Genomic DNA, 24,568 nt, shown 5'->3' on the forward strand with positions numbered 1-24,568 from the left:
GGTCGAGACATTTGACGAGCTCAAGATTGCTTTAAGTAGGTAGCAGATATTTGAAGAACTAAAGGACACTCTAGCCAAGATGATCGAAGGACTAGGAAAGAATGTATTTAGACTGAGATTGGATGTTTGGTGCAGAAAGTGTAAGAACCAAGGTCACACTACTAAGGAGGAAAATCCCTTCTACTTTTGCTCTATGATACCATTTACAACCAAATCAAATATAATATTGATAAATTCTACTACAACGCAAAGGAATAAGAATCCTAGAATAGCAAATACTCATCAACTTCATCTAACAGCCCATCGACATCAACTAGGTAGACACACTATACCTCATAATAATTTTCCATATGGAAGAGGAGTTGGTGGAAGGTTTAGTCAAAGAGGAGCATGAATGACCTACTACTACTACTAAAAAACACCAAGTCACACAAACACTAAAAGGGAAACAAGCATTAGCGGCATTTATTGCTATTTTTTAGCGGCATTTTATGTTACACCATTCTTAGTGCCACTAAGCAGTGCAAATGCCATGAGCATTGTTATTAGTGCTGCTAGTAGATAAACGCCACTAAGTGGCATTATAAAAATGTCACTATAAGCACCAGTAGAAACTCCACTCAGCAGCACTATAAAAAATAGAATATACAACTAGATTGGAAATAAAAACTTAAACTAAATTAAAATCCAAAAATCTTGAAAAACATCCAATCTTTTTGAAATAAAACAACACAATCACCAATTTTTTACAAACCAATCAATGTGTACATATGTTATGATGATATATATTTAATTAGTACCAATCAATTTTTTACAAACCAATCAATGTGTACATATGTTATGATGATATATATTTAATTAGTACCATCTTCAAATCCATCTTATAATAAATTCATACGTGCCAATTGGTCTATCTCTAAATCCATCACTTCGATGGCTCCTATATCAATACAAAGTCCTATTCCACTACTTGAAGATATAAAGGTATTAATTATCATCATGGTCCTCATGGTGGTCATATTGACTGTTAGTTGAATCTTCCATTGATTTTCCACCATGCATTTCCCCTTCAATATCTTGATCTTGAAATATATGTTTAGATCAAGGAGCGACTTGTATTACATACCACCAATTAGGATCTCTTTGGTCCAGATGAAACACAACCTAAAAAGAAGAACCACAAAATATTTACCAAAAAATATATACAATGCCTTTCTTTCATCTATGGATTCATCAAAATAAAAAACTAGGTGTAAATCTATTCACAATGCTGTGTAGAACAACGTATGTGTCCCTTGAATCTTGCCATAAGTTAGTTGAGTCAATTGCAAGAAAATTGCGAAGCTTGATTAACTCTATATACCACTTTGAACCACTTATTAACATCAAAGATGAACACTTTGAAAGCTCTAAATACAATCTCCAAGATATCTTGAATTGTTCCACAATATTCAAGTTACTCCACTATAATATTAATATCACTTCTACTAGCTCTACTATCTTAGTCAAAACTCGCCATTATACCACAATCATATGTGATTCTCTTGGAGTCCACATGTTGAGTGCAAAAATGTTGACCTTATGACCATATTGCATCATGCACTTTATACAGCAACGTAATCAAAAATCTTAAATATAGCTGAAATGTAAGGTCAATTCAATATTATATCTTAGTAAATAAAATATATGCTAGTTAAATATTAGAACATCTTTGCTTACATGGTAGTCGCATCCCCTTTCATAATCTCATTCTTCTCTTGTAATCTCCTCTCTCCATCCTTTTGGCTTGCTCTAGGGAATCTCTAAGCCATTCAATATTACAATCCTTTGGAAGAGCCTTTAGATTAGGTGGGTATGCCATGTGCCTTCGTGTTGATCTCTAATGCTCTTCTCTCTTCTTTCCTCTATCCTTATCTTTCTTGCATCTTCATATTTCTCAATCCACTTTTCCATCACAAAAGTGTAAGAAGACAAAATGTAATGACCTTTTTATCCATGAAATCATCCATCTTTCTAATGTGTCCTTTTCCATGTGGGGCACATGTGACACCATTTGTTCATCCTCATCGTTATATGAATGAATCTAGGCATAGATGGATCGATTTGTTTCAAATATTCTGAGTTGTATATGAGGGATTCTTCCACAAACCATCCCTCTACCATGCTTCCTTCTAGCATTTCCCTTTGCCTCACAAATCTCTTCAAGGTTTTCATGAAGCATTCAAGAAAGAACATCCACCACTGGTTATGAACAACGCCATATATAGCCACCTCATCTACCAAATGTACTAGAAAGTGAAATTGAATTGTGAGTATGCTTCTTGGAAAGCTTTCTTCAATCATACACATCGCCTTAATTGAATCAAGTGGAGCCTTCTCAATGGAATCTTGACAAATCTCCTTTGACACATTCAACCTATTCAACAAAGGAAGAAATGATAAATTAAAGAAGAATAGATAATTTCAAAGGTATATATATGGTATACCAAAAGCACAAATCTATAGTTTTGATTGGAACTCACCTTGCCATTCCACATAATTTATAGATGGCATTCCAAGATTTCTCTTCTCTGTATCCACCAATTGATAGTGAAAGAATGAACTAGTGAAATCAATTTTTGAAAACAATAAAATATCAATATAGAGTCCACATAACATAAACCGAGGAGTGCCCAAAAAATAGATATAGTTATGTGCATACTTGCATCATCTTGTGCCAATCATGTGATTTGAGACCATTCAATTGATTCTCACCCTTCTTCTTTGTTATTGTAAATGCACCCTTTAATAAGTGCATTGCACACACCGGTTGGTGTACAAAAAGATGAAATTTGATTTTTGGCATTCTTTTCCTCTTTCCTTATCATCGGTGCTCCATGGTGCGTTTGGTAAAACCACCTTGTCATTCACTACCCTTGGCCATGCATTTTCCATGCATCCAATATCATTTAGGTCATCCCTTATTGCATGGGTGTCTTTTTTAGCAATTATATAGTCTCAAATCATTGATGCATTTTCCATGCGTCCAATATCATTTAGGTCATCCCTTATTGCATGGGTGTCTTTTTTAGCAATTATATAGTCTCAAATCATTGATGCCACATTCTTAAGAATGTGCATTAGATCTAAAAGATTATTTATTTTATTAACTCTATGAAATATGGTAGATGGTAGAAGATTGAGTACCTTTTCATGCCCGCAGGGGTGATGTGATGGGAGTCACCCTCAATCTCTTGTCCCACTCTCCATATCTCCACCTTCCCCCCTTCGCGATGACATTATAGGAGGCAAATGCCACATGTCTTCCCACTCTACACGTCTCTTTGATGGAGAATAATTAGGATGGTTTGGAGAAAGAAATCTATGATGTTCATCATACATCCCTATTTTAGTGCATGTGCTTGTTTGATTACAAGTGATGGACCACAAATTGGACATGAATTAAATCCTACAGTTGCGATACCTACCAAAATGGCATGTAAGAATTGAAAGTTAATAGACATTACAATACATTAAAGTTATAAATGAATCATTTTTGCATTGTTAGATAAGAATCAATTTATGAGTGCGACGTGTGAGCACTCAATATAGCTTGGAAAATCATGCATAGTCCACATCAAGATACCCCTGACCATTGCATTACGACACAAAATTGGATGAGAAACATCACGCATCTTTATGTCTCTCCATAATAATTGCTCGTGCTCATCAATCAAGAGCTCAAGGTATACATACATATTCTTTACCTTGTGCTTCCTGGGAACAAGAAGTGCAAGCATCACAAGACTCTTCTTGATGGGAATCTATGGAGGAATATTGTAATTTACAACAACAATGGGCCATGTGGAATATGATGTAGATATCAATCCAAATGGGTTCACCCCATCCATACCCAATCCAAGCCGTAAATTAAGGGACTCATCTTTGAACTCTGGCCATTCATCCTTAATGTGATCCCAAGTTGGTGAGTCGATAGGAATCCTCATCATGCCATCGGTTGCACGATGGTTCAAATGCCTTGTTATTAACTCAACTATGGATTGACACCGGAACATATGTTGAATGCAAGGTGTAATAGGAAAGTGCCTCTCAACACCTTTTGAAAAAATTTTGCAACCTGTAGATCCTTCTTGTAAATGATCATCTCCACAAATTGGACATTGCATGACATTGGCACACCCCTATATAGTACACAATCATTTTATGACATGCATGAATTGGAGTGTAATCTATACCAAGATTGTAAAGTAATTTTTGAGCATCACTTCTTTTTGCAAGCATCAAATTTTTTGTTGGGAGCATCTTCTTTAATAATCAGAGTAGGTTATTTTCACTATTATCACTCTGTCCATATGTTGTTTGCAAGTTGAGGATTTCCAAGCATGCCCAAAAAGTTGAGTACATTGAACCCTCATACAATGGTGCGTTAGCCTCCATGGACACATCCCTCTTTCATGTATTTCAAAGTTAGGTGTGTCTTCCTCACCCTCACTTTTGAAAAAAGTGAGTCATAATCTCCTCCATAATATCCTCTTCCTCTATCTCATATGGAGGAAATCCTGGGTCTTCCAAATTTATTGAGCATGCTCCACTTTCCAAGTACTCATTATTACGAGATGCTTGTATCCTTCCTCAAGTTTCCCCAATGATAGAATAATGAGGCATATTATGTAGTACTTGTGCACAAATTTCCATGCCCTACTCATCTTGATGAACCATATTTAAAAATGACACTCAACATTACATATCCAAACCATGGGTATACATATCATCTCATAAGTTTATATTCTAACCAAGGAACTTATATCATCATGTTGGTCGGCATTGGTTCAAATGATCCCCATTTTCTAATATGCTTCAATGTTTATTGCATTCTTGGGTGCTAGGTTTAGGGTTTAGCATAGTGCATAAGGCAAATAGCTTTTGCATAAGCCTTATGCATATAGAGGCAAATACCTTATGCATGCCTTATGTATAGAGGCAAATAGCTTATGCATGCCTTATGTATAGAGGTTATACAAGATTTATGCATAAGCCTTGTACATAGAGCAAATAGCTTATGCATGCCTTATGTATAGAGGTTATACAAGATTTATGCATAAGCCTTGTACATAGAGCTTATGCATAAGGATTATGGCTTATTCATAGAGCTTTAAGAAAGCTTTATGCATAGAGCTTATGGCTTAATAATGCATAAGGTTTATGGGTTATGCGTAAGGTTTATGGGTTATGCATAGAGCTTTAAACAAGATTTATGCATAATTCTTATGCTTGGAGCTTTAAGCTTTCTTGTGTTATTTAAACTTGGAGTGTTCATATGTTATTTAAGATTTGAGGATTCTTATGTTAGAGAATTGAAAAAGGTCTACATCCTATCTACATATCCAAACTCGCGTATCTCGAGCATTATTCCATATCTTGAGGTAAAATCCAATGTTCTTATCTTGAGGTAAAATCCAATGTTCTTATTCTTCTCATTTATTTTGTTTTCACCCTTGTGTGCTAGGGTTTTAAATTTTATATTCTCTTATGATTTATTTGGATTGCAAGCTTATGGATTACGCATAGAGCTTATGGCTTATGCATGGAGCTTATGCATAAGCCTTATGCATAGAACTATATTCTCTTATGATTTATTTGGATTGCAAGCTTATGGATTACGCATAGAGCTTATGGCTTATGCATGGAGCTTATGCATAAGCCTTATGCATAGAACTTTAGGCACACGTCTTATGAATTTTATAAGCTCTATACATAAGCCATAAGACATAAACTCTATGCATAAGGCTTATGCATAGAGCCTTACGCCGCATAGAGCTTATGGCTTATGCATAGAGATTTAGGTATAAGCCTTCTTATGCATGTCATAAGCTCTATTCATAAGACATAAGCCTTATGCATGTCATAAGCTCTATTCATAAGACATAAGCCTTATGCATAGAGCCTTATTCATAGACCTCTAGGCATAAGCCTTATGCATGTCATAGCTCTATACATAAGCCATAAGCCATACACTCTATGCTTAAGGCTTATGCATAGAGCAGCTTAAGGCAAAGCATTATGCATGTAAAAGTCATAGAGCTTAAGGCAAAGCATTATGCATTAAAAATCTCTATGTACAAGCCATAAGCCATAAGCCATAAGAAATAAGCTCTATGCATAAGGCCTATGCATAGAGATTATGGCTTATGCATAGAAATTTAGGCATAAGCCTTATGCATTAAAAATCTCTATGTACAAGCCATAAGAAATAAGCTCTATGCATAAGGCCTATGCATAGAGATTATGGCTTATGCATAGAAATTTAGGCATAAGCCTTATGCATGTCATAAGCTCTATGCATAAGCCATTAGCTCTATGCCTAAGTCCTGTGCATAGATCCTTCTTCAGAGAGCTTATGGCTTATGCATAGAGCCGTATGCATGCCTACCTAAAGCTCTATGCATGCATAAGGTATACACATAATATATTTTCTTTTTACGTTCTCCTTATTCTATAAACATGATAGCCTAGTTTTTATAATGTAGACATGTGGGGGGACGATACTGACTTGATAAACCTAGTGGCCCATCGTTCAATGTCCATCATTGATGATCTAGTTATGGAGTGACTCTCACAATTGGTTTCAAGTCTCTTGCATCATTATGGGAGAGAATGTGTGGAACTTTTTTGCTCCACCCTCGATTCCTTCCACAGTTAACCCTACACCTATGGTGGGGGGCACTCTGATGGGTGGTTCTACTCCTCGGTTACACACTCCAATGTACCTCTATTTTTGAGCATACGCTTTTTCCTAATACATCTATAAATACATGCATGAGGAAGGTGCTCACTCGCGCATGGGGGTGAGATTGGAACCCAGTATTGTGTCGGCTCTCTCGCAATTCTGTCTTTGAAGCTCTATCTCGTCTTGCGTGCGCAACACACGCAATTAGAGATATTAAAGATGGAAGCACACCGCAATTAGAAATGTTAAATGTTAAAGATGGAAGCACACCACTTGAATCTACTTCAATTTTAGAATAGGACGTAGATAAATAGATACCAAATTGAGATCTTGGATCCTTGTATGGAGATATGGGTTCAAAGAAGAAGATAGAAAACCCAAATGGCTTGCAACCCTATCTTCATACTTGGAAGACTACAAGGATAGGTTAGAAATATGCAAATTGTCCTCACAATGGAAATCCACGCCACAAGCATTGGATTCTAGAAATCTACATGATCTCTTGTCGACTCAAGTGAGGTGTACTATTCCATTATCTGATGTATTGAAGGTGAAACCAAAATTGTGGAGTGATGTGGCACATCTCCTTGAGGATAGTAGAGCCAAAAATAGTGTAGCTACTCTTGAAAAAGAGATATAGGAAAAAGATAATCCCAGGTAATTGCTACAATCGATTCCTATAATTAGAGTAGGAGAATATTGCGAAGGAGATAATGGTAATACAACTTTACCTATTGAGTACAAAGATGTAAAAACCTTAGCCATACTCTTTTGACAGTGGATCTAGAGTTGCCATTGCCACAAAGCAAATTGGCATTGCCACAAAGCAAACTTGGATTAAATGGGGAAGACCAACACTTAGACAGACATTGCAGATCCTTAAAGTGTGTGAATGAGCTTTGCCCAAAACTAGTAAATTACGATCAGGCAAATACATGTCACTTTAACGGAAGTATGTTAAGAGTACCAATTATGGGCGAATCATGTGACATTGGAGGAGGGAAACTTGTATGTCACTATTGCAACTCTATTGCTATATGCATTGGAACATGCGAGTATTTTGTGTACTATGTCATGCCTACCAATGAGACAGTTAGTAGGTTAATGGTTCACCCACTACCATAATGTTCATGACGGTGCCTCAAAGAATCTTACAGAGAAAGAACAAGGGCAATGGTGAGGAAAGTTCTAGGCATCGATCGGTAGGAAGGAGCATGAAAGGTGCAAATATGTATAGCAAAGGAGATTGTGATTGCCTCTCTTATAAACAATGAAGGTCCAACAATCCAAATTGGCAAACAAGAACTCTTTGCCCCGTGGGCAAAAGACATGGGACCATTAGTCGAGGACAAGTAGTAAGTCAAAAACCTAGTACATGCAAAATTATTTTTGGTTTGTATGGTATGGTCTACTAAAAGCATCCCACATGCAGGTTTTGACGGTCTATTTTTGCTTCTCATATTATCGATCCAAGCAAAGAGTGTTGTAGCCTAGATGCACTTCTGAAATTGAAAAGAGATTGCACGTATGACTTCTTCCATGAAAGCAAGTTTTTGGGCCAGGGAAAAGATGGAGATAAATGATTTGTTTTCAAGATGTCAATCGTTGGACCAGCATCAGGCCTTGATTTAATAGATCGAATGAGGCGGTCAAGCAATGGTGATCTAAAAATATCATGGGTGTAATTTGATCGTACTCATCGAGTTGCTGGTTGGGTAACTATGGCTTGTCATGTGTACGACCCTAGGTATATTCATGTTCAAAATATCTCATTCATTACTTGCTTTTTGAAACGATCAATTGATTATTTATTTATTTTTGCATTTTTAGTATGCAAGACCTACTTATAATAGCCACATGCGAAATGAAAGAGGAAGACATGGAATCACAATGTCTATTCTGGGAGTGCATTAATGAAGTCATGCAAAACCATGGCTGTGAGAAAGCCAATTTTTTTGACTTTATGGCAGATGAAGCACAAGCAAATTGGAATGCAGTATGTCATGTGTTTAATGGTGGGAAGTCAAATCTAATGGAAGAACGATCGTGCTTGTTCCATTGGAATCAAGGTATAATCCAGCACACAATAAAGTATATAACCAAGTTCATATGAAAGACCTATGCCAATGGGGAGCAGCCATTCTCAATAACAAGAAATGGGGTGAGATCAAAGTATCGAACGCCCATTTCTATGGAAGCTATGCAAAGGTCAGATTAGCATTGGAGCTAAAGGCAAATGTGGTTCAAGAGCATGCAAGGGTTTAGGGTGTTCATGAGATATTTGGTCATGGAAAACAATATGACATCCACATTTGTAAAACAAGCCTCGTTGCACGTGTAAAGATTTCAATCAATGTGTGGCAAATAAGAAACCATATCTTGCATAATATTTTTATTTTGTATTCTTGCGGGTTCTTGGACTTAGCCAAAATGAGAACATGTTTATCCACCAGCTAGTAATTGCACATGCGGATGTCTTTAATGCATTGTCTAGAGATAGAACATACCCACGTGTAGATCATTAGAGAGAGTACAGGTGATGGGAATGAAAATGAATTATGTTAGAGAACGTGAGAAGCACGTCATTGTATTCCACTTTTTGAAACATTTTAGTTGCCATGGTGTATTTGGTTTGCAATGAAATATGTCATTTTTTGAAAGCTTATCCTGTAAGTTCAAGTGGACTTGTTACACATTCAAATGTCTCAGGTCACATGTCACATCACTTGTCTCATCATGTGAACTCCTTATTGAGCTCCTTATTTCTTTATATAAATCATTTGTCTCATCATGTGAACTCATTATTTCCTTATATGGATAAGCGTAGGTGTTACTGTAGATGCAACTCTCACGAAAAAAGTGGCTCGTCGAATTCCAAAAAGCGCTCGTTGAAAAATGCTTGCCAAAAAATATTCCTTTTGATTATTTTCTTGCTTTGCTTGGATGCTTGTTTGTCTTGGATTTTTGGATTTTGTAGTAGAGCGAGGTGACCTGTAAACCTGTTTTGGCTATTTGTTGGTGCTATTGGTGTGGTGATATTGTGGAGAGGGTTTGGGTAGTCAAATCTGCTTGGTTTTGTCTTTGATTTGCACTTTTTGTATCTAAACCTATTGGGTTACTTGCTTCATTTTCTTGTCAACTTTCTTTACTTGTTGCATGTATGTATGTATATATGTAGATAGGTAGGTATGCATGCTATGTATGCATACCTACCTATCTACATGCTATGTATGTATGTAGATAGGTAGGTATGCATGCTATGTATGCATACCTACCTATCTACATGCTATGTATGTATGTAGATAGGTAGGTATGCATGCTATGTATGCATGTAGGTATGCACTTGAGAAAGGGAGGCCTTAACCGCAACAATAAGTGGCTAAAACTACCAATGTCTCTTTGTCACAGCTAGTTTGGAAGGTATGCACTTGAGAAAGGGAGGCCTTAATCGCAACAATAAGTGGCTAAAACTACCAATGTCTCTTTGTCACAGCTAGTTTGGAAGGTATGCACTTGAGAAAGGGAGGCCCTAATCGCAACAATAAGTGGCTAAAACTACCAATGTCTCTTTGTCACAGCTAGTTTGGAAGGTATGTGTTGAGTAATTTTCAACGAAATAATAATAAAAATTGGGGTAATCAATACCCTAAAACCAATGTATGTTATATAGGATGATTTTGATGCATGTTACAAAGCTAAGCTCCGATATTTGGCAAGCGTGGGTTCGGATGATTATCTTCGCCACCCATGAGGACTTGTATTCGGCCAATTATGCAGATGCCCTGAAGGAAACAGAGGTATATTACACACGCAAGGGTCTTGAGATTGCGATGATCGCAAATCCGGATAATAGAAACCATTTTTTTTGTTTGTGTATCTCTTATGTAGGGTACAACGAAAAAAATAGCAAGATGACACCTTTCAGGATGTCGAAAGTTGCAAGAGCACGTGTGGTTGAAGACGAGTATGATACTTTTCTAACATGTGGAATCATCACAAACATTATATGATATATTTTAAATACTAACTACTTGTTGTGATTGTATGATTGCAAAAAATGCAAGTTGGTTGACTTGCTTATGCAAGGAGACATCGCCATGAAGTATGCCAGTATACCAACTGTAGATAGGACCTTTTCATAGTGGTTGCAGATGCACGTATATTGGTGGCAAACTAGAGAGGTAACTTACCATCTAGACGGAGGTTTATCGCATCATGTACCCTATTCATTACTAAAGTTAACTTTTGCAATTTCCAGGTGAGTGGTTGAGCTAATGAAAAAAATGGAGATGGAAAATGAGACCATCAAGGAGTGGCATGAGCATGTGGAGCAAGATTGTGGCATGAATTTTGAAGTACAAATGTAGGAGTATTGGAGACTTCACTTTGGGGTTATGTTCTCCCAGTGGAAAAATAAAATACGTGCAATCAGATCTTGATGAGCAGCCATACTTTGGATGCACCGCACGAAGATTTTTCTATAGGTATGTAATATGAAAGCCCCTCCCACCTATAATGGGAAGACTTAAATGTGGATTGTGTCCTAATAACCATTTGTGGATATAGGTGGTGGTACAACTCCATGACTGGAGTCATTTCCCTTTACTAGAGCATCCAAGCAATGCTTGGAGGGCTTCTGATGAAAGAGAGGACATTGGCATGTACCGTGGAGGAGTGGATAGATGATCTTCAAAAGAAAGAGGATATATGGTGGAAATGTCCTTGGTTTCTAGATTATCCAATCGGGCAGTATCCATAAGACAAGAAAGAATTTTACGAAGGTGAGTTACTTGGTACTATAAAGCCTTAATGAATTTATTGTAATTGATGCCATTTCATATTTGGTATGTGTTTCCTCTATATAGAGACATATTCAAAGAAGAAGAGGAAACCACAAGATGTAATGTCCCCAAACATTGATAAGCAAGCGGCGAAGAAGGGAAAAGAGAAGTTCATACCACAACCACCATCAAAGCCATCTAAGGGTAAGAAGGCAAATGCCCCACCACAACCAGTACCAGCCCCAGAACCAGCTTCACACCTTGAACCAACAGCCAAAGGGAATAAGAGAAGGGAAAAAGCTCAAGAACAATCAAGCAAGGAGGAAGAAAACGAGGACAAGAATGAGGAATCCACCTCTACGAGCCACGAGGAAGAGGACGTGTCTCCATTGAAAGCTTCCACAGTGAAGATTTGGAATGAGGACAAGAATGAGGAATCCACCTCTACGAGCCATGAGGAAGAGGACGTGTCTCCATTGAAAGCTTCCACAGTGAAGATTTGGAAGCGAACCCCAATGAAGCACAAGTCAAAACATTAGCTCAATCTCATACAAGTGGGGATCAATTGAGTTATGATGATGTGCTTGGCATACTAGATGCAAGTAATCCTATAATCTCTTCTTATGTTCTAGCAATTAAATAAACAAATCTTGAGATTCTCATATTAGTGTCTTACGATTGCAGTAGACAACACTAACATTGGGGACCTAGAGGTCATTTCTTTGCACCTCCTAGTTTGTGCGGATGTGGATATGTTGTCCAAAGCAATTTTGGACCCAACAATTAAGAATGTGTAAGTGTCTGGTCATGTGCTAAATGCATAGAGTAGTATTAAAAATGCATAGAGTAGTAAGTGTCTGGTCATGTGCTAAATGCATAGAGTAGTATTAAAAATGGAGGATTAAATGCTTTGTCCACAACAGAAAGCTGATGTGGATACTCGTTGATTTGTGGTGGTGGGGAATCTGGTGAATAGCAATATTGTAAAAGAAATGTCTATTGTCCAGGGTGGGAGATTGTTGGCATGGGTGGATTTTCCCACTCACACAAGACCTAGGTCACATTTAGAGCATGTTCCAATAAAGAATAGGTGGGATGTGAGACTGGTGGAGGTAACTTATGTTTTGGCAGCCAAATTCCTCATGCCAACAAATGGAATGTTCGCGGCCACATGTCGGGATGAGTATCTACACGATGTTGTCGGGGCGGCTAACGGACGACGACAATGAATTTTGGTTATTGAGAACTCTCTTTGTACAACAAAGAGAGAGATTGTTCATCTCATTGGACATTTACAATGATACAATAAGTGAAGCTCTCAATTCACATGCACCCACTGCTTTTGTAAGTGTAAACATTGTAGACTATGTGGGAATTTATTGTAGGTTTGTATGATCACACTCGCCTACTTTGAACTTCAGACAAGGATTGGTCTCCCAAGGTATGATTAGGTAGTAGGTGAGATTGTTGTTGATGGCAGTGGGTTTGAGAAGAGTGATGACACACTCTATGAGATATATACTTGTAAGAAAAAGGATTCTTGGTCGGGAGGCTCAACAGGCAAGGCATACAGACCTGGAGTGGAGAAAAGTGAATACTTTAACAGGTGATAACCCTAAACCATTCAAGGATTGTCCCTTATCATTTGACATATACTTACAAAAAATCTTAAGCAGGTGGCTATTGGGGATGTTTATAGAACTAGGAGATACAGTGATGGATATATTTGCTAGTTGTGGAGGGCTTGCATCCCAGTGCAAAACTCTATGGTGACATTGCATTAAGGACAAAATCTCTAGAATCTATAAGCCAAACAAAGAACCCTCTCAAACCAAACGTCAAAAAACAAGATCAATTAAAGCCATACGAGAGGAGTTAAGTGAGAAATCTACGTCACAAAAGACTGACACTCTAAAATTGTCACGTTTGGAGCGTAACCAAAAATACAAAGAGTTGAAGACGCTTCAACATGAGTAGAGCACAGAATTTGAGACGAGTGAGGAAGAACAAAAAACAAATGCGATTAGTGTACCGTCTCATTACAAGAAGTACACAATCCAAGAACGAAAGATTGTTCTTCAATAACCAGTCAGACACAGCAAACGGCTTCAAACCAATCCTTTGATGGTCCAGAGAATGCGAAAAAGATAGATCTAGCAAATCATGGGGAGGATCCCAAGCCACCAGCTTACATTGCAGATGATCGCGAGAGGAAGAAATTGAGCTTGTTGCTACACTTAGGGAGTTTAGGGATGTCTTTGCTTGGTCATACAAAGACTTGAAGGGAGTAGATCTTGAAATATGCCAGCATACCATTCCTATGAAGGCAGATGCCGAACCTAAGCGCCAGCATCCATACACATACAATGAAAATTTTAGACGACAAATCAAGGAAGAGATAAACAAAATCAAGGAAGCAAAGTTCATCTATGAGATCAAACATATTGACTGGGTGTTTCCCATTGTGGTAGTACCTAAGAAAAATGGAAAATTGAGAGTATGTGTCAAGCTTAAGATGGTAAATGCTGCAACTATACGAGATACTTACCCTCTTTTGACTACTGGCCATGTATTGGAAGAACAAGTAGCAAGAAAAGAGGTTACAATCTTTAATCTTCAAGGACAACAGTCATATGTAAATTTTTCTCCCAAAATTGCATATCAGATGTTGGATCAATACCACGAGAACCTTGATGAATAGGAAGATGACCAAGTTTCCTTCTTGTCATTGCCTTCAACATCCATTGCCCAAGACGACAGGTTATGAATTCTGCCAAATCCAGGATAATTCTTCCACACGTTTGCAAAACCTCTCCGCCGCTAGCCAACAGGCCACGACAGCATACTTTGCTTCCCAAATAGATTTGGATACCCAAACAACAATAGGGATCAAAATAGGTAAAGCAAATATGGGTACCTAAATTGACTATCTCCAAACCTCAAACAGATGCCAAACCCATATCCATCTAGCATACCTCCAACTATACCAACAAGAAACCCAGACAAGTTTGGGTAAGAAAATATCCGACCACAGGGCCAAAATATTTGTCCATAAATAGGCCAAAGGAAAGGATTACAGGTAACATTAACGGTGCAAACGACAACATCCACATGCACACTTCACAGGAAGATCCAAAACTTGAACAGTTCCTGTTGTTACTCTCAGCATATGCCTCGGCATCAAATGCCCATGAGCAAATCATGCTCATGATCTCCATCTTGCACAACATATTGTTTTTAATGCATATTTTTGTGAATCGTGCTATAGGGCCACTTTACATGGCCATGCATAGACACATTGTTTTATCCCATGCACATATACGCATCCACTAGTCGCACCAGGAATGGCTCTAACTAGGTGGGAGGAGGCATTCTAAATGCGAACCCACAAGTTAAATTTATTACGGGCATTGTTTTATGTGCAAATTATTCCTTTTGTTTTGAGTTTTAATGCCCATAGAATATCCACAATAGATAGGGGACTATGCTATATCTTGATCCCCACATAAGTGTGTGTAAATAGATTAATAAACGGGATGTGACCTTAGGACTATCCGAGCACTTTTTCCCTCATTAAGAGGTTTTTTCCTCGACTATGTATATAATATAATCACTATCCTTTCTTTTTTCTTTTACTTCATTTGCACAATAAATACCTCTTGGCAATCAACACATGCACACATCCATGAGTTGCCAAGAAGATGGACCTAAAGCCACAGATTTTAGATAGAGCAACATTAACCTCGAGCCACAGCGAAATACAATAGACTCCAAATTTTCAAGTCTAGTCACAAGACAACAGAAAGCACATGGAAAAAAGTAGATGCATATTCAACATATGAAACTTCAAGCAGTAGCCCACCTTGCTTTTTGCATCATCATCCTTTGAATCCACATGATCTTGCCTTTGAACCATGCATGCTTTCTTCTCATCAACATCATTGATCAACATCATTGATCAACTTCCAAAGCATGTAGTCCTCATCATCAGTCCACTTACCATCCATACATCCTCCTGCAAGTGCTCCCTCAAGCTTGGAGGTAAGGTCCACAATCCTCAACACAACAGGATGCATACTAGTTGCCATGTCAGGTAGATCGTCTTCGTTCCACAACCTGTCGTATTTGTGCATAGCCATAACATCACATGCCATAAGCCTCATGCTAAAGTCCAGCAAAGCGTTTTTTATGTTTGACCAATTATTCCAAATCTTTGCACTACTCTCATCCCATACAATCTTTCTTAGCACTCTTGTAGCCCGGAACTTCTTGTACGTGCAGGCACCCGAAAACAAGAAACCTTGCATCCTGTCATCCTTCGCACCATGTTCTTCAAACACGTGCTCACATGCCTTGAGGTAACTCTCCAACTCTTCTAAGCTTTTAAGTGGCATACTGAACCTGCTTTCAACAAACTAAAGGTCACTTGAGACGCTTCCTCAGTGGGGGCACCAAAACACTCTTAGGCAAAGAAAACGCGGGGCACCTCTATAGCAACCTTGCCCAATAGCATCAAAGAAAACGCGAGGCACCTCTATAGCAACCTTGCCCAATAGCATCAAAAAATCAACATTTATACCACAAAGCACTTCCAAAGAATCTCTAACGACACACTAAATCAAATCAAAGCACTCCGATGGGACTTTATCGGCACACGCCCACCCAAAGGAATGCAACAGGAAGAGGGAAGAACCTGTCCATGCACGGCTTTACAGTACACACCGACAGTGCTAACAAGGACAAGAGATCACCCACTTCAATCACAAAACACCTCCAACACCATCAAATCCATTACACATGCCAAAACCTGTGGAAACCCCATCACCTGTCCTGCAACGTGCAAACCCTGGCAAGCTGCCATATATAGTAAACACTGCCGTACCGTAAACACCATAGCTCCAAATGGGACACTCAAAGGCTTGATAAAAACATATAAAGGTAACAAACAATAGCTCTGAACACTCCAAGAGCTGAATCTAATCACCACCATGCGCAAAATCAGCACCAACACAGAGCTGTCCCCCCGACAAGGCTACGCGTAGACGGCAACATCTGTCGGCAAACTATGCAAGAAACAGGCAAGAGAGGGTTCTCCACGACCAAAAAACAGTAAATCCTCTTCATTTGTTGTACATGAACCCCTTTATACATGATTTTTCATGACTTGACTTAAAATTTACAAGGGGATGGCCCCGACGCACGTGGAAGACATAAAAACGGTGCATAACGGGCGAAACAGGACACCCGTCGTTATGGCAAACACAAACATGTGAATGTACATCTGGATACTAAAAAACATACTAATGATCACTCGGAAGCACACCCTGGTGAGTCCCAGGCATATGCATATTGACACTAAGTACACACTATTGGGGTTTAACAAAAAACGCGCAACGGCGTTATGAAAGGTGTGTATATCTGTAGTTTACCAATTGGCTAATCTCAGTAAGTTTTGAAATATTTATTGGATTTCACTTTCATTACTTGGCCAATTTAAACATGTTTTGAAATGTTGAGTGCTATGTAGGTCACCACTTAACCATTCTAAACTAGTTGATGAAGCAATAGTTGTTGAAGAAAACCTGCATCCGATTAGCAATTTGAAATAATATTTGCAAGAATTGGTGAATCCTAGGTCCACTTGTTGGTCATTCCAGACAATTGCTAGAATGGCGGGTGCATTCTAGATCCACAATATGGCCAATTTAAACAAATTTTTCAATGGTTGGCGCATCCCAAATTCACCACTTGGCCAATCTAAATAAGCTGTGGAGATGTGGTGCATCTCTAGATCCACCACTTGACCATTTATAACAAGTTTTCAGGAGAAATTGGCATCATCCTAAATCCACCTCCTCCTGGCCGTTTTAAACAAGTCGTGGAATGATGTGTATTCTAGATTCACCCTTGGCCCTTCTACATAAGTTCAAGAAGGATGGGTGAGTCTCAAAACTATCACTTGGCCATTTTAAACACGTTTTGGAAGGTAGGTGCATACTAGACCCATGACTTTGCATTTTTCCAATATGGCTTTTGTAATGTAATTTCCCAATTGATTTTTAGGCATTGTAATGATTATGTTGAGATATGGGCTCAATGTGAGTTCCAAGCTATAAAGATTATGTTAGTTAGTGTGCCTAGGTAGTAGATACAGTCAGTGTGGAGCTTGAAAGACCACCTTGGATGCCCAAGCAACGCAAAATTTTTAACCCTAGGTATATAAGGCAGTGTGAAAATGGAATTAGGGTTCTCATCCTCCTTTGTTGAGAGCACAGTCTAGTGAGAGTCCATGTATGTGTATGGCTATGGATTCCTTGAGCTTCTTCATGCTCATGTGGCTTGAATAACACTAAGCAATGCTCATTCTCCTTCACTATGCCTTTCTTACTCTCTATTTGATGGTCGTTGATACTTTGATTAATCTAGTTAATTTCTCTCTTGTCTACGTGTATGCATGTGTGGGATTTGATTGAAGTATGGTTAGCTAGATAGATCCATGTGTGTGTGTGTGTGCTTGTAATTAGTGTATGATACGATAGGATTAGTAGGTTGTGCATCATTGGAATCATAAATGTGTATGATTGAGTTGTTGAGGTGAATAGGGAGAAGTGGAATTGGAGATTGCCAATATGTGGCTTAGCTCCTCCATATGCCAATGGCACCTCATATAGTGAACCCTTTTATGTTGCTTTGATTAGCTCACTAATTGGGTGAGTGTTTGCATGCTGTAGTCGGCGGGTTACTAAAAGCTGTCCGATTTGATAATTTTGTTGAGTCATTGGACCTATGCTATGATGGATCCCCCAACATTTGGTGCCGTTGCAAGGGATTGGTAGCTTACGCTCATGTAATAATGTGTCCAAAGCTAAACAAACATTCACAGGAGGTCAAGCTTTGCGCATTTTTTTTGACGCCCCATTTTTTGAAAATTTGTACATATATGCATGATGCCGTGTGTCAAAAAAGTGTGTGGGCTTTCTTTTTGTGGGTTTTATAGCTTGCTTTAGCAACAAGCACATGTACATGCAAGGCAAGTCACTTGGCTAGCACCACCTATCGGGTTACCTTCAGTGCCCGTTTGTGTGTTTTTTTGAGGTGCTACTTCCATATATAACTAAAACTTATGTAAAAACTAAGTGAAATTCAGGAAAACATCATAATTTTACAGGTTTTTGGTCGTTGTGCTTCCCTCATGCTTTTTGCTTGCAGTTTTTGCCCTCGACTAGCTCTGTCTATGCGTAGCTGTGCCAGGACACAACTCCCTATCCGCCTCAATTTTGCACATAGTTCCACAAATTTTGAGAATTTGTGATGTTCAAGACTATTGTTGCAGAGAATTTTTTGAGGCCTTAAAGCACTCCATTTGGAGTTGGGGTTTGGGAGGTATGGTCAATTTCCCGCAGAGCACAGGTTATGGCAGCTTGCAGCAGGCAGTTTTGTGTAGGGTGAGCTGTGGTGGCCTACATGTGATGTGGGCTACAGGTTAAAGGTACATTTGCTCAGGTCATAGGAGATCCACAAGAGAGAGAGAGAGAGCGTATCAAGGACAGGATAATGCTAGTTATAGCCTAACTCGGGGAAAGCCATTGCCATGTATTGCAGAGATATATAGGATCCTCTAAAGGAGGTATACAGATGTCACACATCAACCCTACCATAGCAATCAAACACCCTCTTACAGGATATCATCATCTGCTAGCCAGGTCCACAGCAAAAGCTGTCAATAAAGGAGTTCCCACCATGAAGATCAAGTGTGAAATCATTTGTCAAAGTGGAGTTAAGTTATTAAGGGAAGAAAAGCTAGATTTCAAGCTAGACAAGAATTGAACGTCCTTCTGTACATGGCTAAAATGTGGCCAACCACAACTAGGTGATGCTTCACAACTCATTTTCATGTTTGGAAATTTAACGTCCTTTTGTACATGGCTAAAAATGTGGCCAACCACAACTAGGTGATGCTCGACAACTCTGAAGTAGCTGATTTCACTCATACTACAAAAAGGTCAGGTATACGAGTCCCTAGTTCATTCACCTTGTCTCTCAAGAAGCCATTTTTCCTCTACATGAGTAGTTGACGAGACATGCAACCTTAACTTGGGATGAAAGTAGTGAAGTGTTTTCAACGGGTTAATAAGGAGATCTTGAGTTCTCTATCTACCATTTTGCAGCCTTGTTGGGAAGTCGAGGTATTTTATGTCAATCCTAGCATTGGGTGTGAAGCTCTAGGAGCAGTTTTATTGCAAAAGGACCCGAGGATGCTGTTGATGAGGCCTGTGTATTTTGCTAGTAGAGTAATGACTACTGCAAAAAAAAAGGCTTTTAGCTCAGACTGTCGATCATCTTGTCTCGGCTCTAAGGTTTGTCGTGGAAAAGTTTCAGGCATGTTTTTTGCCCAAGAACTTTGTTGTACTTACCAAAGAAGATGTTTTTTCTTATGCCCTATAGCACATGGAGTTATCACCAAGGATAGCAAAGTGGGTGGTGCAATTAAATAGGAATCTGATTATACCTTGTAGGTGATCAAGAGGTCTACACAAGCTTGTTCAGTGGACGTGCTTACAAATAGATGAGCCTACGAAAAGGCAGAATTCAAAGGGATTGTCCTGTTAAGGCTCTTCCTCCTCCTCCAGAGCCAAAGATTTTGTTTGGTCGAGCCCATAGTCTACTTTTTGATGGTGCCTAAAGCAGCAAACCCTAGTAATGTTCTATAACCCCACAATATTACTTTCCATGTGTAGGATCTGATGAAAATTTTGCTTGACTAACATGATTTTGCATATGTTTGCATATCAATGTTTGCAAAGTGTCGATGACTCACCTCTTGTCATCATGGCCGCGGCATGTAGGAGAATGTGTTGTTCCATTTCTTTTAGAGGGAGCTTATTTTAGTGCTTTCAATAGAAAAGAAAATTATATATTCTCCACTTTTAAGGCAAGCTATTCCATATTTATGGTAAAACTGAATAACAGGAGGACCATAAGTTATTATTCTACCAATACCACAAGAAGTATTCTAAGACATTTCCCATCTATAATTTCCCACTTTATCTATTACAAAAACATCATGAGCTTTTGCAGTCGAGGCGTAGCACACAAGGCTCTTTTTTTTTGGGGGGGGGGGAAGGCACCCACACCGCACCTAGCTAGGGATGCAAAACCTCACAATGTTGAATATTGCAGGGAAACATAAGGCCCAGGGGGCCTCTTTCCCACAAAGGAAAATGCTGTGAACACACGCCTGCAACACACATTCTTCTATTATTGGTAAGAAAAAAATGTAGCCCAAGCATCAAAATACTATTGACAACAGAGATGCCTCTTTCATAAATTTGATGTTGGAAATGTGGTGACATGGGCTATATAATAAAACAAAGAAACAAATGAAGAGCAGGTGACCAGTGAGCTCAGAGGTATCTTATATCTTCATGATCGTGTTCACATTCATACTTTTCTTGAAGCTTGTTAGCGCTTTGGGCCATTCCAACACATTTCCACGCAACTTTCAAAACCATCTTTTGCACAACAATAATTTGGTATGCCTGTTGGACACAGGTTTAGACATGATCCAAACCCGTTTTTGAGGCAACAAGAATAGTTTACTTTGTCCATACAAAGTTGCAGACAGGATCCAAACCCGTTTTTCAAACAGCAATGATAGTTTATGCCTACAGTGCACGTCTGCTTGCATCCAAATCCATTTTTGAGACAGCAGTACTCAGTGTCTGCAAGCTGGCGACCAATCATTCCTGCCATGAAATACCATTATTTACTTCTCACATTAGTAGTGGTTGTGTTAATTTAGCCTTAAAGATAACAATATTATTCAATGCACATCTCAGTGCAAAACAATTACAATATATAAGCTCTAACATCAAAAGAAGTTTTGGGCATTGCCCCCATGTGGGAAGAAATCCACTTTCCCTTATGTTTCCATATAGAGATCACGAGCTTCCCTTGCCTAGCTAGGAAGGGTGCAGGGCAGGGCACCTCCTTCTCGGCTGATGCACCCTGCCCCCACTACATTTGGCTAGGTGTGCTACTCCTTGCCTGCAGAAGCTCATGATGTTGTTGTACTCGTCAATCGTCAATGTGGGAATCATTGTGGATCAAAAATGTCAAAAAAATTCTTGTGCATAATCTTCGACACACAACCTAACAAAAGTTTCAATCAATAGAGCTATGTGTGACATAAATAATCATATGCCCATCTATTGCACATGTTCAACACACATCACAACACGAAATTTTTAGTCGAACCTATATATGACAAGCACTCTTTAAGATTTCCAAATCACACACCCATGTCATTAAAATCCATTTCTATGAATGAGCCATCATAATCCTCTACATAGCATGTCCCTACCATTCAATTCAACTTATATAAATGGGCCATAACCATATGTATAGATAAGGAATTGCCAATCACAAATTCATAGAAATTGGGCTTACACCTAGTGTATCCCCATCATTCAACTCAATTCCTATGGATGGGCCATAACCATCTATTCATACAAAATTCATCCTTATACATTTGCTAATGGAAACATTTTTAGAAATTGGGCTCACACACCACATAGTAAGGATATGGTCAAGGCTTGGGCTCAAGTTGTGAGCCCAAGTGTGCAAAATTCTCTATCTAGTCAAGGCTTGGGCTCACCTCCACAAAGGCTTAGAACATACACCCATTACAACGTCACACCCACACACAGGTTTATGAACGGACACTCATTAGAACACACCACCCATGCTAAAGCTCGTGGAACAAATACAAATGCGGTTACTAATAGAATTAAGACACCATTATCATGCAGCGATTGCTACTAAATTTATTTATGCTTGGCTAAACTTATGTTAATTAACCTCACATAAAGTACGACTAAGAGACAATTCCAACAATTGTTAATCTTACATTGTACGTCCAACTTGTGAGTTTTTTTTCAATTTATAATAAAAAAACTCCCTCTTTAAATATCTATCTGTAAACTTGTTCCAAATAAATAGAATGTCCTTGTGATGAGCTCATGTGATAGGCACATTTTTTGTAAGTGACTCCCCAAGCTCTTAGGTGATGCTGTGGCTATAAAAGGCCAAGCCTACGTCATCCATGGAGTCCGCACGAATGCCTTAGGTGTCTATTTAGCTATCAAGACGGCTCACATGATGGCAGTTTGAGAGTGTACTAGGCGCATTTTAATCCAATTTTGAGGACAATGCCCCAAGAGTTTAGGCCCACTCTATTGGCCAACAGCAGTTTAGGCCCATTCTTAACAGAATTAAAGTTTAATGCAATTTTGAGGACCATATGTAATAAAGCTAAAGAGTACTGGATCGCAATCAATTATACGCACTAAAAGAATCAATTATGCACGACGCTAAAGATTCAACTATGTAAATTGGAAACGCTTGGAGCTCTGAACTCTGCCTCCCGCCAAGCTCTGAACTCTGCCTCCCGCCAAGCTGCATCGCCGTCTTTCTTTCTCTGCGGGCGGATGCCCTCCCAAGTGCATGGGCACTGAGAGGAGGAGCCCCTCCCTTGTTCGTCCCCAGCTCCCATCACCTGCAAAATCCATTCAAATGCTCAGCAGTCACTCTACCGGTGCTTCTCCCTCTTCATCTCTGCAAGCTCCTAGAACAAACCAGTGGAATCAACTCCCAGACAAACCCTGGGGAGACGACTCATTAATAGAAGCAGTAATGGAAGAAAACTCCCGCGTGATGCAAGAACTTAAGAAAGCTAAAGAGCAGCTGTTATCTTCAAAAAGCAAGGATCAACCTAAAGAAGCCCCCATTCCCCCAAAGGAAGTCAGTCAGAACAATAACGTCGTCCAACAGAAAGAACGTAACAGCACAGCTGAAAGAGGTAACCCACAGCCCTTATCAGTCCATGTAAATCTTCCTATTGAACAAGCCAGGAACAAAGTTGAAGAATACTCTGAAAGATGTCTGGTCGGCCTGCTTTTTGGCCCGCGCCCGTCGAAGGAAGCAATGAAAGCCTGGATCCGAGACAGCTGGTCCTCCATAGGAGTTGAGGTAACGCTCACGCAAGCACTGGCCAAAGGATACTACATTTTTATGTTCAAAGAGGCTAGCATGGCTATGAAAGTCATCAGCTCGGGACAATGGATGTTTAGGCACCTCCCATTTTGCTTTATGAGGTGGACTAAAGACTTCAACCCGGATGGCCCAAAATCTTCAGTTTACCCTGTGTGGGTAGAGCTCCCCAACCTACCCATTCACCTTACTCCTTGGATCAAAGCCATCCTAGCTCCTTTGGGTCAAGTTCTAGGCACCAAAGCCTTCACTGACTACAATCCCGCATGGCACCCCCAAGTTCTCGTTGAACTAGACCTGTCTCTCCCCCTTCCGGAAGAGATTTCCATTGGCTGCGGGGAGTTTTCCATTTCCCAACCAATTCTCTACAAGCATCTTCCTAACTCCTGTTTTCACTGTGGAAAACAGGGTCATCTCATTAGGAATTGTCCCATCAAGAATCCTCAAATCATTCTTCCTCACCTAGCTAACAAAGCTCCCCCCCCCCTCAGCCCTTGGTCCAGTCCCCCCCCCTCCTCATCCAACCCGCCATCCATTCCCAAAGAGCCTGAAGTGCCAGTAGGCAGCAGACGAAAGCCAACTGTCAAACCTAAACCCGTTGTGCCTATAATAAAGCCTAACAGGTATTCAGTCCTGGCTGCCATTCCAGAACCAGGGGCTACTGAAGAGGAACAGGACTGCGTGGAAAGTACTCCACTAAACAAGCTAAGACTAGAGAAGGAGGTGGATAACCTTGACGATGCAGAAATGGGTAATGTATCCAGCCCAGCAAAGGGGAACAGAACTGGTTCACAGCCTGATTTACCAAATGACATGGAGATCAGTAAAGAGCTTAAGAGAGGGAGAGCTCAACTTGGAGCCACCCCCCAATCAGCCACCACGGGAGGAACTAGCAAACCCCCCAACAAAAGATAATGAAAATAACCAGCTTCAATGTAAAAGGCCTAACTGACCTGAACAAAGCGCAACTGGTCAGACAGTGGATCAAAACCAAAGGCCTCTTGGACAT

This window comes from Cibotium barometz, chromosome 58, assembly GCF_041138505.1.
Source record: "Cibotium barometz isolate CiBa-2024 chromosome 58, ASM4113850v1, whole genome shotgun sequence".
NCBI lineage: Eukaryota > Viridiplantae > Streptophyta > Polypodiopsida > Cyatheales > Cibotiaceae > Cibotium > Cibotium barometz.